Here is a 14,452-nt window from a genome sequence, read left to right on the forward strand (position 1 = left end):
ACGACGAAAGCAGAAGGTAGGAGCTCGACGAAGTCGAAGAACAGAGAGACATGGCCCACATAAAGATGATCGCCCAAAAATAACAAACAGAACACTAATATAACAAGAAGGCAAAGATCAGGCCACTCAAAGTCGGGGACTACGTACTTAAAGCCAAAACACAAGCAAGCAAAGACCTGTGGGAAGGTAAACTGGGAACAAATTGGGACGGACCGTACAAAATCACGAAAACAACTAATAAAGGATCATTCCAACTAGAAATAATGGAAGGAAAGCTACTACCAAACAACTGGAATATTACCCACCTCAACTACTTTAGCTTTTGGGAGGCAAAGCGTCCTCCAAGTCGTACTCTTTTTTCCCTCACTTGAGTTTTGTCCCAATTGGGTTTTCTCAAGAAGGTTTTTAACGAGGCGGCGAAGGGGACACTTCAAGTCGAAGTACGCAAAAATGGAGACCCAGGACGGCTAGTTCATTGCCCGACCTCTCAAGCCTTCTCCAGGACGACCAATAAAGGGACTAGATAGACTGGGACTGGAACGCCAACTAACACCTGAAAATTTGTAAATTTCTCCAAGTGTATAAACAAAACAACAATGCATGAAGTTTATTTCTATTTTCTCCAAATGTACAACCAAGGCAACAATGCTTAAAGTTTACGATGTCGACAAACTCCGCACCTAGAAGCATATCTTTCCAAACATACGTTATATTCGACCTTGTTAGAACTAACACCTAATGGACCTCGGCCATAGTCAAACATAGGTCACGTTAGACCTTGTTCGAACTAACACCTAATGGCTCTCAGCCATAGTCAAACATAGGTCATGTTCGACCTTGTTCGAACTAATACCTAATGGCCCTCGGCCATAGTCAAACATAGGTCATGTTCGACCTCGTTCGAACCAACAACTACTGGCTCTCGGCCATAATTAAACATATGATATGTTCGACCTCGTTCGAACCAACATCTACTGGCCCTCGGCCATAGTTAAACGTAGGATTTGCTCGACCTCGTTCGAATTAACACCTACTGATCCTCGCCCATAATTAAACTTAGGATATGTTTAACTTTATTCGAACTAAGTGATTACGGCTAAGAAAATCAAGGCAACCAAGCGACAAAATCAAAAGACATACAAGTACGAACCGCAGGAAGAGAATAGGGTACAAATAACAAAGTTGACATTTCATACATAGAATAGTTTTACAAAGGCCCGTGAAGACGCCTACAAAACACGCACAAGTTCACAGCAAAAATAAGAAGGAAAAAGGAATACTACCGGTCGCCGCCAGGCCCATCAGTACTATCGGCTTGACCATCTGGGCCATCTCCATCTACGCCCTCAGGGTACGCGTCTTCGTACCAGGCGTCCTCTTCAATCTGGTCCATACCCACATCCCTCTCATCGTCATTGGCCTCCGGTGTAGCAGGATCATACCTGCAAGCGATCCAAGCTTTATGGGCCTTGACATGAGCATCTTCAAGGGCGGCCCTAGGAACAGATCCCGTTGCATGCAAATCTTGAAACATATCTAACTGAGCTTCAGCATGAATCCATTTCTCATACTAGCCTCGGGGAATGTTTGGGAAATCTAAAGTGTGAGAAGATGACAGTTGCGCAAGCATTTGAGCCTTCTCAACTTCTAAGGAGGACACCTGGTCCTGAAGGAGGGAGTTATCTTTCTCTAACTCCCCAATCCTCTCATCGAGTCGCTCTTCTTTAAGTCTCGCTGTTTCCAAATCAATCTCTCGCTCAAAATGAAGAGTCTGGATCACCACCTTGAGGGAATTCGCTTTTCTCAAAGATGTCGAATGAGCAGACTTTGCCCTCTCTAACTCGTTTTGCTTCTCAGTAATCTCGCCGTGAAGAACCTCCATCTGCCTGCGCAGCTCGACCACCTGTGCCTGGAGATCACCACATTGAGCCTCCACGACCCTGCTAACCTCGAGCTCTTCCTCTTTATTTCTTAGTGTCCCCTCAAGGACGCTGCACTTTTCGATGACCTTCACCAGCTCGTCATACTTCTCCTTTAGTTCATCTCGAAGGGCCTACAAATTACCGCTATCACCAAACCGCCTACAAATTGCTCGGTGCTTGCCACGGTATTCATGGTATTTTTGCTACAACTTCGTAAAAAATAGCCTTACGCCTCTCCTCTCTTCGGGCGCTTTCAATTTCCAAGATCACGGTCTAAAAAAGAAAGAAAAGGAAAATAGACAGAGTAAGAACTAAGCCTAAATATTGAACATAACGAACAGAAATGAGAAGCATTGAAAAACAAGCGAGGCCGGCTATGCTCCTCGATAAGTTAGCATCATTCAGCTCTTGGAGAGTTCTAAACTCCACGTCGGAGCAAAGGGGAACGAGGGCAGGAACCACGTTCTCTGCATATTTTAATAAATCTCGATCCATAGGGATCGCAATAGTCCGTGCGGACCCATCCAGTCTCACCTCTATTTGAGTAAATCCCTCTTTTATTATCCTCATCTCGTCAGCATTGAGATCCTGTCTCATAGCTATCCTCGATAACGCCTTTGCCTCTCCCATCGACCGGCGAAGAAGCATCGTTAGCCGGCTGCGAAGTCGACGGCCCCTCCTGCTGCAAATTATCAGAAGCCAAAGCAACCGCCCCTTTGGCTCCTACTGCCGCAAAGGGAAGAGGTACAACCTCCGCCGCTATCGAAACATCAGACGCCAGCTCGACGTCATCCTCATGCATTATGGTCGCCGTCTTACGGATGACAAAATCATCCATTACTAAATCTATCGCCCGGGAGACACCATCACTAATGTCCACCGATCTTCTCTTAAGGGGAACCAAATTCCTGCTGCTCGGCAACTCCTCCTCATTCTCATCTATATGACGATGCAAGGGGAAAACCGGAAGCTCCGTTGTCGAAATACTCGCAGGCGGATAAGAAATCGAGGCTGAGGCAGTAGTAGATGGGGCCGACGATCGAGTAGACCTGGCCGTTGTTGAGGAGGAACAGAAGCAGATAGTCAAACAGGCCTAGCCACGATCACAGTGGGAATAGACGCCGAAGAGGAGGCGGCCTTCCTCTTATGAAATTTATGAGGAGAAACCCTCGGCCTCCTCGAAGATCCTCGGGCTGGAAAAGAAAAATCAAAGTAAGGTTATCACCACCACCAAGAGCAGACTATAATAAATAGGCGACCATGAGGCCAAAACAGCAAAAATATATATAGATAAACTCACCGGCCAAGGAAGGAGCATGTCCGAACTTCTTAAAAAAGCCTGACCACTCACGAATTCCCACGATGTGAGGCAGAACCCGAGCAACCCAGTCAGAAATGCCTCCGACTAGAGGAGGGGGCATAGTCTTAGCTACAAGAAGAGGGGACAAAAGTTTAGAGCTTACGGCTAAAATAGGCAGCTCAAATGTTTTAACAAAAGAAGAATAGACGCTTAAAAGTGTAATTCCAAATCTCGGGGAAGCCATCCGTGTTGGCCACCACATCTTCGGTTCTGACAAAGAAACAATTGTGATAGAACTCACGATTTGCTTTATCATCCATCTTCACCATCAGGCATTTGCCTCCTCGGTGGCGAAGGTTCAACATTGTCCCCCTATAGAAACTAGGGGCAGAGAGATGCATCAAATGCCGGAGTGTGATCTCAACCCCGGCCAACTCAGCAAATTTAGTAAGCATCCTGATGAGCTTGTAGATATATGGGGCGAGTTGAGTTGGGCACACGCCATAGTAGCGACAGAATTCCTCCGCCAATGAGAGAAGGGGAAGAGTGTAGCCGACCTGGAAGGGATACACATAGAACGCACAGTACACGGGGCAGTGGATTTGTACCACATCACGCCATGCTGGGACCAAATCAATACGGGCAGGTATGTTGAATTTTGCCCTAAGATCTGCTAGATCGGCCTCTTTCATCGCCGACTCAGAGACCTTGGGCTCGTCTGCAGGCACCTTCGAGAAGTCAGACCTAACCTTCTCGCCACGAGGATTATTTCCTCCACCGTAGGAAAGTTCTCCTCTTCGATGGCGACAAAGACGCTACCAGCGTGAGGAGGCATAAGAACCGCCAAAGGGACAGGGTCAGTTCCCACACCGGAACCAGAGGTTACATTAGCCATAACTTTGATGAGAGACATGGTATTCAGGCAAATAAGGATTAGAAGCAACATGAATCACTAAGACCAGGAAAGAAAACACACATCAATGGAAGAAGGAGAAGAAGGCACAAGGTTTTGATGAGAAAAATGCGTAAAGAACAAATGGATGTCATCGCATATCTATTTATAAGAATTGGGGCATCAAAACCAAGAGATTATCCCATCATTACCTAGCACTAGAATCGAAATGGCAACCTCAACTGACAGTCACACGAAAAATGACGTATGATGTCATTCTAGTACAGAAACAACGTAACCCTCAAAAGTTACGGCTCACGAAAGACCACGTTGCCAGCTCGTTCCAAACTTCACTGCCCGATCCACTCACCCACTCTTCTCGACTAAAACCAACAAAATCTGCTCATCGAAGTCGTGTGAGCACGACCTCAATAAGCGGAGAGACTAACTGTATAGGTCAAAATCTACCGTCGAGCATTCAGGGCGAGGTACTATCGAGGGGAAGAGTCGATCGAGGTCGATCAGGAAACGATAAAGCTCGTGATCGGGATGTCAACGATGATCGAGGTCGATTAGGGTTTTTGCGGGTTATGTCCCATATAAATAGGAAAAGAGATAAGGAAGAGGGGCATGTGATATTTGCTATATAAGAAAAGACTTCTGATAAAGATTATCTCTCTTGTAAAAGATACAAAGATTACCTTTCATCAAGATTCTTGTTCACATTATTCCACAGTTTTCTATCAGATTCGAGAATAGTTCGAACATTCTAGGATTTATCTGCCGCTCATCATTGTCAGGAAGAAAAATCATCTAGTTCATTCATCGTTGGGTGAACCACTTTTCATATTTACTTAAATGTCATTTATTATTATTTATTGCTTGATACTCTTCCATTATTACTCATACCTTTTCAAATATTTAATGTATGTTAATGTCACTCTCCCACTAGATCTGTTCCACACTATACACATGTTCTGAAGTCACTTCTAGAGATATTATCATTAACTAGGTTTAGTCCATCATCACATGAATATAATAGTTTTAACCGAAAGTTATACTTTTTGGTCAAACATTAGTGATCTCGCTTTATTTAATTTGACTCGATTCAAAGTTTAAAAAATAAGTCAAAGATTTTGATACATTGTGAAAATTAAATAGTTTTTATATATAATAAGGTATCATTAACCTTTTGATACGGGGAGTATTAGATAAAAATACCTATAAAGTACTTTGTGGAATGAAAATCTTCAATAAAATCTAGTCAACAAAGCATAATTAATATCAATTTAATTAATTTAGAGACATATAGAAAGAAACCAATAACTTACAACAAAATCACAATTATTGAGAAGCGTAATGAATCATAGTAAGCGTTCAAATTTCTTAGTTTTAGGGTGTGTTTGGTATACATTTTCTTGGAAAACAAATAGTAATTTTATTCATTTTTTGATGTTTGGTACGTAAATTAAGGAAAATAACCTCTCAAGAGTATTCATAAATAATTTAGATACAATAAACATGAAGTCATAAACTTTCGAACCAATAACCTTTCAAACCCACAAATTTCATAAACTTCCGAACTGCTAAACTTTCGAAACCATAAAATTTCGAACCCATAAATTTTATAATTTCTAAACCCGTAAACTTCTAAATACATAAACCTCCGAACTCATAACTTTGGAACTTATAAAATTTCGAACATGTAAACCGAAAGATGAAAAAACAAAAAGCTAAATATATATATAAAAAATATTTTGTTTTCGGGAGGAGGGGAGGCAGGGGGGGGGGGGTGGGTGGTGCAGAAAAATAAAAAAATAAAAATTTGAAATTACAAAAAAAAAATATTTTTTTTGGGAGGGAGGTAGGTGGGTGATGACGGAAAAAAAAACTGAAATTTGAAAGAAAAAAAAAACCTTTTTGGAGAGAGGGTGTGATTAGGGGGTGTGAGGGTGTGGGGTGGGTGGGTGAGGGTGGGGAAGGTTGAGAAGGAGTTTTGGAAAATGTTTTCTCTTCTCTTGATAAGGAAAACATTTTCCTCAAATTAGAGGAAAATGAGTTTATAAGAAAAATATTTTCCAAAATATTTAAGCCAACTAAATATGAGAAAATTGAAAAATATTTTCCTTCGTAACAAACACACCCTTAATGACTTTGTTTTTTGTTTCGCTTTTGAAAGTGTTATACTATATGTTATCACTTCCACACATATATAGTTCGTGTGCATTTTCAAAGTAGTTGTAAATATAGGACATATATTTCAACGTAAAAAGTGCCCTCGTTTAAAGATCAAAGATACGCTTATAAAACAGGCTCAAAAATATCTTTTACTTCATCACTTAATACTCCCTACGGTCCAATTTAATTAATTTTTAAGATTTTTTATATGATCCATAATATTTAATTTTTTTAAATATAAAGAATGAATTAACTTTTTTTTTCAAAGTTGTCCTTAGAGTAAAGAGCCTAGGAGTTTTTATTGTATGTTCAATGAACAAATTAAGGTTATTATGATCAATTTTATTGTTAATTAATGCTAAAAGGTGAATTTCTTAATATGTGTGAAAACAATCAAGAAATCAATTAAAGTGGACCGGATGAGGTATTATTCAAAAAGTAATTTCTGTGAGTAAAAAAGAGAGAAAAATATAATCAAAGATCGGGAGAATATGCAAAACCAGTATCTCTGATTGCTTGCAACCAAGGCGGAGCTAAAATTAAAAGTTTATAGGTTCTAAATTTGCCATAGATCCCATAGCTCGTCTTCGTTACTGAGTTTGCATTAAATATTTATATAAATTTAATAAATTTTTTAATACAAATTACTATTTCTAAGCAAAAGTAATTGAATTCGACCAAACATGCACCTAATAGGCTAGCTCCGCCTCTGCTTGCACCAATCAAACATAAAACATAGGACCCTTCCCATACCCTGCCAAAGAGAAAAATTGAAAAAGAAATAAAGTTCCATACCCTTAATAAAGTTTTCAAGACTTGTCCCTATAATATTTATTTAGGAAATTAGGTGTCAAATTGTGGGCATAACCCCTACTATAAGGCGCGTGGTGATGGAATTCCATTCCCCACACAGATCTAAATGTGGGACCCCTAAGTATGATCCCTGTAATACAAGTATAGCCGTTAGATACAGAAGGCTGCAATCCTGGCCACATAAATGACGATGTAAAGCATTAATCAACAACCAAATAAAAATAATAATTAACATGTTAAAGTATATTAACTTGAAAAAAAAATTAACAATCAATCTATATAATTGAGATTCTTAATATTTTAAAATCTCAATATTTAGGCATTACACAAAAAGTACTAATGATTCACTAAATTAATTAATTCAAACTTCTTTAAAATGAATTTTAAAAATCGTGGGACTCTTCAAATGGTAATAGTATCACATAAAATGCAATAGAGGCAAAATAAGAATAATTTTATAAAAAAGTACATAAAGACCATTAGTATTTGAGCTTAATTTAGTGTAGTGATTGTGTACAGTATTCCCTCCGTCTCAATTTACATGGAGTGTTTGACTGGGCATAAAATTTAAAAAAGTAAAGAAGACTTTTGAAACTTATAGTCCAAAACAAGTCATAAAAATTTGTGTGATCGTAAATCATCTGAATAAAGAAAAAGTTTAATATTAAATTATTTTTAAATAATTAAGTATCATGCTCTTTTTGAGATAATCTAAAAAGAAAAATGACACATAAATTGAAAGAAAAATGACACATAAATTGGGACAAAGAAAACATTAAGTGATAATCCGATGAAAATAATGACTAATCTGTTGTAATATACTAAATAAACAATGCTGACGTGTGAAACAATAGTATTACCTGTGAATGTATATATATAATTGAAATCTTTAATAATTTTTATTTTTATTTATAAAACTATTAATGGGATCAAACGGAGTCGGCTTTTTAATAGGTTGAAAAAAGTGGGTTGTTCAGAGTTTCTTTTTAGGCCCAATATTCTTCTCGGGATTGGTGTGGTAAAAAGACTTCAATTCTCCTATAAATACTCACCCTTTGTTTCTCTTCTCTACGCTTCACTCCTTCCTATCTAATTAAACTTACACAGTCATAGAAAAAACTCTTCCTTTTCTCAAGAAACCCTATTAGGGTTAAATATGGCTCTCTTTGTATTTTTCCACAGCTTTCTTGAACTGCATATATTTGAAAACTCACACCATATATAACCAATTATTATTATTGGAGGTGAAAATAAAATAAAAAATTGTTGCGGTTCAATAAGGCTGTGGGAAGATACAGATAGTGTCAAGAAATTATAATTCTTGAATTTTCAGTTACAGATTTTTATTTTCTATATATTGATGCATGGTTAGATCCATGTTTGTTTTTTGGTGAACTTTCTATATATAGAAAGAATTTTCTTACCGTTATTACTGACAAAGTATTATTGTGATTATTATTGTTTTGCAGGAAATTAAAAGGTGTTCATAATGATCTACTGTTTAAGGTTCTTTTTCAAGAGATATTTCCCTGATTTTATTTCTCTGTGTTGTGTGTGTGGATGGGTTAGTTCTATACAGATAATATTTCTGTGGAAAGATATGTTTGGGATTTACTGATTTCCAAATTTGGTTTATGGTGATCAAAATATGGATGTCCTTTTGATGATATTTATCTTCTCTTCCTTGTCAGTTTTAGTGATAAATTCTTGGATTAAGATCTTATTATATGAGTTTATGATTATAAATTGCTATAAATTATTCTATATAAAGCACAGCTATAATTAGCTTTTTAATTGGAGCCTCGAGTTTCTGCACATTAATTCTAATCCTGAATATTACCATTTTCAAGCCTTGAGCCTTTGACTCTCGGCTTGTTTTGAGCTGAGGGTCTACCGGAAACAGCCCATTTGCTTGTACAAGGTAGGTAGGGTAAAGATGCGGATATGATATCCTCCCCAGATCTCACTTGTATGATTATAATCAGTATGTTATTGTTGTTGTTCCCACCCCATCATAGTATCCCTAGTTTATTGTACTTGAAATGCAAGATCCAAAATGCATGGTGTATAGGGCTAAGACAAATAAAAAGAGAATAGGAGTTATAAACATGTAGTTTAGAATCACAATGTTATGGAAAGCTATTTGTTTTTTCTTTCAATTTCATTGGCAATAGTTTTACATTCAAAATCCAGTTTCTTAGTCATAGTATTATTTTCTACATTAAATTCACGGCTTCTTGATTGCTTGGGCACTATATGTACTAGTATATACTCTATAGGATCCAACTGTTTCTAATCATGTGATCTAATTTTAACTCTTGCACAGGGAAATCCTTTAATGTTAAGTACTAATCTTGAGCTTTATTTATTTTCCACCTCTTTTCTTTTATTGGCTAAGATAAAGGGAAGGTTTGTCCACCATTTCACCTCATAGCTTGTGAATGATGTGATCAAGAATGTGTTGCTATTGAATGATTTTTTGGACCACAAGGTTGGCATTGCCCTCTCATTTGGAATCTTGCTAGCCAACTATGTTTTATGCACACATTAGAGGCCATTTATATGGATTAAGTAAAGCATATTGTAGGGAAATTGTTTATGCAACCCCGGATCGAAGGGTATAGTGAGATGGTTGGTATCTCTCTGCCCTTGATTAAACTGTCGAGTTTGAACCCTGGAGTAGAAAACCTTTCACGAATGAGTACTTTACCCCATCTTAAACTTGTTAGTAGTTCTACTCAATATAAATCTGAATTAGTCGAGTCAACTAATTAATGAATCCGAATTAGTCCGACCAGAGCGAAAAAAGAAATAAAAATCTTGCAGAAATAAAATCTTGAATTAGTCCGACTAGGCTAGCAAATTTAACCAAGCAAATGTACACTCTTCTTTTTTGATTTTTCACCTAGGGAAAGAAACAAGCGAAGTCAAAATCTTGCAGAAATAAAATTGCTAAAATAAAAGAAATATTGGTCTCTTTTTTCCTTACAATGGCAAAGACAACTATGTAGCAAGGAACATATACTATATTGTTTTGTCTTGTTAAGGCTGACATACCTTTATATCAGATTGTTGCCTGTTCTTTGGATGGAATAAAGAACATTTTAATAAATATTTTATATGTTGTTTTTATTTAATTTAAGTTGCTTGGTCCATTTTTTAGCCAGGTCACACACATCTGTACTGATTATAATTAACATTAAAGTAACACAAAAAATTGGATTTACTTATTTATTTATTTGTTATTTTGCAGGATCTAATTTTAACATAGCTGGAATAATGAATCCATTCAAGCAATGAGCAAGCCAGCTGTGATATTTTCTGTAGCTTTTAACTTTCTTGATATGTTGCAATAATTCTCATTATTAAAGTTCTTAACTAAAAAAGTAAAAAAAAGAAAAGAAAAATTGCTTTTTTGCTGTATGATTCTTGGTTAGTGCTTAAAATTTTACGTTAGTTTATTGGTATTTGTTTGCTTTACTTTTAGAGGGTCAAGCTCTTCAATTATTCAGACACTGTTGGTTTAAAGTTAAACATATGGGATCAACATGCAATTAAATTATTATTTGGAGACAGCTACCAGTTAATTAACTGAGTCAAAAAGGTTAGTATTGTGTTTTGTCTAATAGGTAAGTGTAATTTTGCATGCGGACAAAAAGATAGGGTTGAAAAGTTAAGATTAGCACCTATAACACCTTTTGTTTATGTATAGTGGAATATGAAAAAAATTCATTATAGTACTAATGCAAAAGGAGTTGCATTGGATCAAACATAATCTCTTATGTTTGATTTGGCTGTCTTAGTACTGTTTGAACCTCTTTTGTCCGTGAAAAGATGTGACCAGGGCGGAATTCAAAAAAATAAACCCTTAAATAAGTTGAGGGGATTCAACATCTAATATATATACATGAAATAAAAAATTGACCTTTCCACCCGTACACGGCACTGTCTAAAGTTGTTATCACATCTATGTCGGATCCTCCAAAAAGAGACATCAATATTAGTTTGTGAAAATATAATTTGGAGTTTATATTGGCCGCTTGTTGCTGTTTCTTCTTTCTTGCACATGTATTATTCATTTTGTATGCCTGCATCTGCATGCCTGAAATTCTGCTGCTTTGGTGCAGGAAAGATGGGTGCTCTTCTATATTTTTTGGGAAGTTTCTTGGGATATGGTTTTTGGTCATGGGGAAGGTAATTTGACCATGTTATTATTATTTGCTTAAAATTTTTTGTGCATGATTATTTCTTTGAATTCCAATGCAAACTCTTTTCACATCTCCTAAATTACAACTTGCTATTTTAACTTAAATTTTTTTTTCTTCTTCTTTTGCCTCCTTCCCCATGAAATTTTTTTATCTACCAAACAATTTAGATTCAGAATTTGAATATCGTTGGTTCTAGAATAAAAATGTGAGTTATAAAATATATATTTAGTCTTCTCTATACTTGTTTTTCATATATATACAAGGTTCATAGCAAGTATTAAACAGTAAGTTCTACCCTAGATCCGTCACTGTAAACAGATTATAAAACGTCTGTCAGCTTGGTCTTTACTGATAAATTGCTTAGATAGAACGCCATCACTTTTTCTTTACAGCTTATTTGGATGGTTGTTATGTATCATTTCATGATATATCATATGGTAGTATAGTATTGTATTGTATCGTTTTGATCTATACAAGTTTGGATAAATCATATTGTTAGCCATCCTTATATGATATCATGTACCAAATAATATAAAAAATAAACTTATAATATTACAGAGATAAAGTAAGGTACGAGGTATAATTATTATATAAAAAAGTCAGGATACAGGATAAAATAGGATTATTTAAAAATAAGGAATGGCGGCGGTATGAGAGGAAAAAAAGAGGGTAACGATGCGACTACATCAATGTCATTATATAAAGCGTCGCTTTCCGTCGTTACATAATAATTGATTTAACGATATATTAAATTTAAGTAACAATTAAAATAAATATTATATTTAAAATAATAATACGATACAATGGTAACAACCGTTCAAACAAGCTGCTAATGTGGTTTTCAAGCTCAGCTTCATCTTAGTTTTATTTCAGTAATGGCTAAAGAGTAAGTTGATATGTGTGGTATAAGAGTAGTTGCAAATGTAACTACTTGATATTATGGCCATGTTGCAAATGGAGCCAATAGCTATTAAGTCCATTTCATGGTAGACAAAGTTCCCATTAACTATTGAGGGGCCATTTTCACTATCCAATAGCAACGTAACCATGTTGGAGTTGATCATATAATTTTATTTGATGTTTTTACGATTCAAAAAAAAAAAAAAAAATCAAAAAAATAAAGAAGAAGTGAAGTGAATGGCCAAAATCCAAATGCCAATTAGCTAATAGCGACATGACTATTTTTTATTGCTTTCCAACATGTTGGGACGGAAATTATTGCCCTTTCTTTTTAACTTTTTCCTCTCTCGATCGCACCATTGTAGTTACAAGGTTTCGACAATAGCCATATGCTCGGAAAATCACTGGCTGTATAGTTATATAGTTCTTCACTTTCTTTTTCACAAAAAGGAGAAATTCGGAGTAACGGTCAAGTTGTCACCGTGTGACTTATAGGTTACAGGATCGAGCCTGATGCTTGCATCAAGTTGGCTGCATACATCACGCCCCCTTGGATTACGGCGCTCCCCGTGAATGCGAAATACTTTGTGCATCGGAATGTCTTTTTACTCGCTTTTTGCACATGTCAATGTATATTATATAGGTCCTTGTTTGTGATGCCGAATTCTCTTTTTCCCTTCACGCCCATGTTTTCCAATTCAATTTACTGAAAAACTGCTGAAACTATTAGTTTTACCCAAACTTTGGAGTTAATTATACGTAAATTAAGGGTTGGACGATGATCACGTATATATTGTGTGAGCTAAAGTTAATGCCAAATATTGTAGGAGTAGTTCCTTTTTCTTCTAGGAAGTGAATTTATCATAACTTTGTTTAATACGTCTGCTTATTCTCCGCTTAGACATGTAACTCTTATAGTCAAGTTTTATTCGTTCACAAACATATTAGGAATATATGCTTTTGGGAAAAAAGAAAAGTCCTCTTTTTCACTTTGAGAGCTCAAAAGAAAAGCCATCTCAACATATCGATAGCAGCCAGGGACACAAAATATTTCACATTCACATAGGGTTCGGGAAAATGCCGCATCCTAGGGGATGATGTAGACAGTTTACCCTAATGCAAACATTAGTGGCCGCTATCAAGGCTCGAACCCGTGACCTATAGGTCACACAGAGACAATTTTGCCGTTGCTCGAAGGGTCCTCTTTTATCTCAACAAATCGATGTATCGAGAAAAAGGAAATGCTTCCATAATTTTCATTTAATTTTCAACAAACTTGCAGCCAAATAGTTGGCTGGAAGAATTAGCAAGAGATCGAATAATAGCTTTGCGAGTTCGGCAAAATCCAATGCAGTATATTATGTGTTCGCATGCGTGCAAAACCTAAATTAGAAGTAAATATACATTTCAGAACTCACTTTCTCAATTCAAACTCTGTATACACATGTTAGCTTGAGATAATAAAACTTGGAGAAAGGAACTCTAACCAATAATAATTGAATGATTAATAGCAATCAAATAAACTGGATCTGATTTATCCACTAATATTGCTATCTAGATTAGTAGCTAGGTCTGGTTCTCTGCATGTAATTAACTACACATAACTGTGTCACAACTCCAACAATAATTCAAGAAAAATCAGAAAACTTTATGGTGCCAGCATTTTGCAACTCACTTATGTCCTGCTAGTTTGCTAGAAATAATTTCTCTACTAATATCCTAATTACAATTCTGACATGGTTTTGAATATATATATATATATATATATATATATATATATATATATATATATATATATATATATATACTAAAATCCTCAAATATTAACCGTTGCATTAAAGATATGAACCACCAAATTACTTTAAGCATCTTCAATTCCTTCTTTAATTTAAATATGAGAGAAACAGATACTATGGTCCGAAGAGAAGCTAATTGATGTGTGTACTATATGTCCTTTCTATAGAACATTATAATTAGAAAATGACTCGGTGGTGGAGTCGTGAAAACGCTTATTTCTAGAATTAAAATTTTATATCGAAACACTATGTATGAAAGGTATGAACTCCCTAAACAAGAATTCTTGAACAACAAACAATCAGTTCAGAAATCTACTAAGTACAACAATTAAGAAAAAACTGTTGCTTTGTTAGCATGCTTCTGCAGGCTTAATAGAAACCCAATAATTTCTGGGAGCACTAGCATGAGCAAAAAGGGTTGAAAATTTTCTGATTCGAAACAA

The 14,452-nt window shown here is 36.1% G+C and overlaps 1 long non-coding RNA gene across 1 annotated transcript; it reads left to right on the forward strand.

Moving 5' to 3' along the window:
• The first annotated feature begins 8,072 nt into the window (after positions 1 to 8,072).
• LOC104104813 (uncharacterized) lies at positions 8,073 to 13,080 on the forward strand. Its single transcript, XR_001970923.3, has 2 exons — positions 8,073 to 11,299; positions 12,709 to 13,080. It is a non-coding gene; the product is annotated as an uncharacterized lncRNA (long non-coding RNA).
• The last annotated feature ends 1,372 nt before the right edge of the window (positions 13,081 to 14,452 follow it).

Source organism: Nicotiana tomentosiformis, chromosome 11, assembly GCF_000390325.3.
Source record: "Nicotiana tomentosiformis chromosome 11, ASM39032v3, whole genome shotgun sequence".
In the NCBI taxonomy this organism is placed as follows: Eukaryota; Viridiplantae; Streptophyta; class Magnoliopsida; order Solanales; family Solanaceae; genus Nicotiana; species Nicotiana tomentosiformis.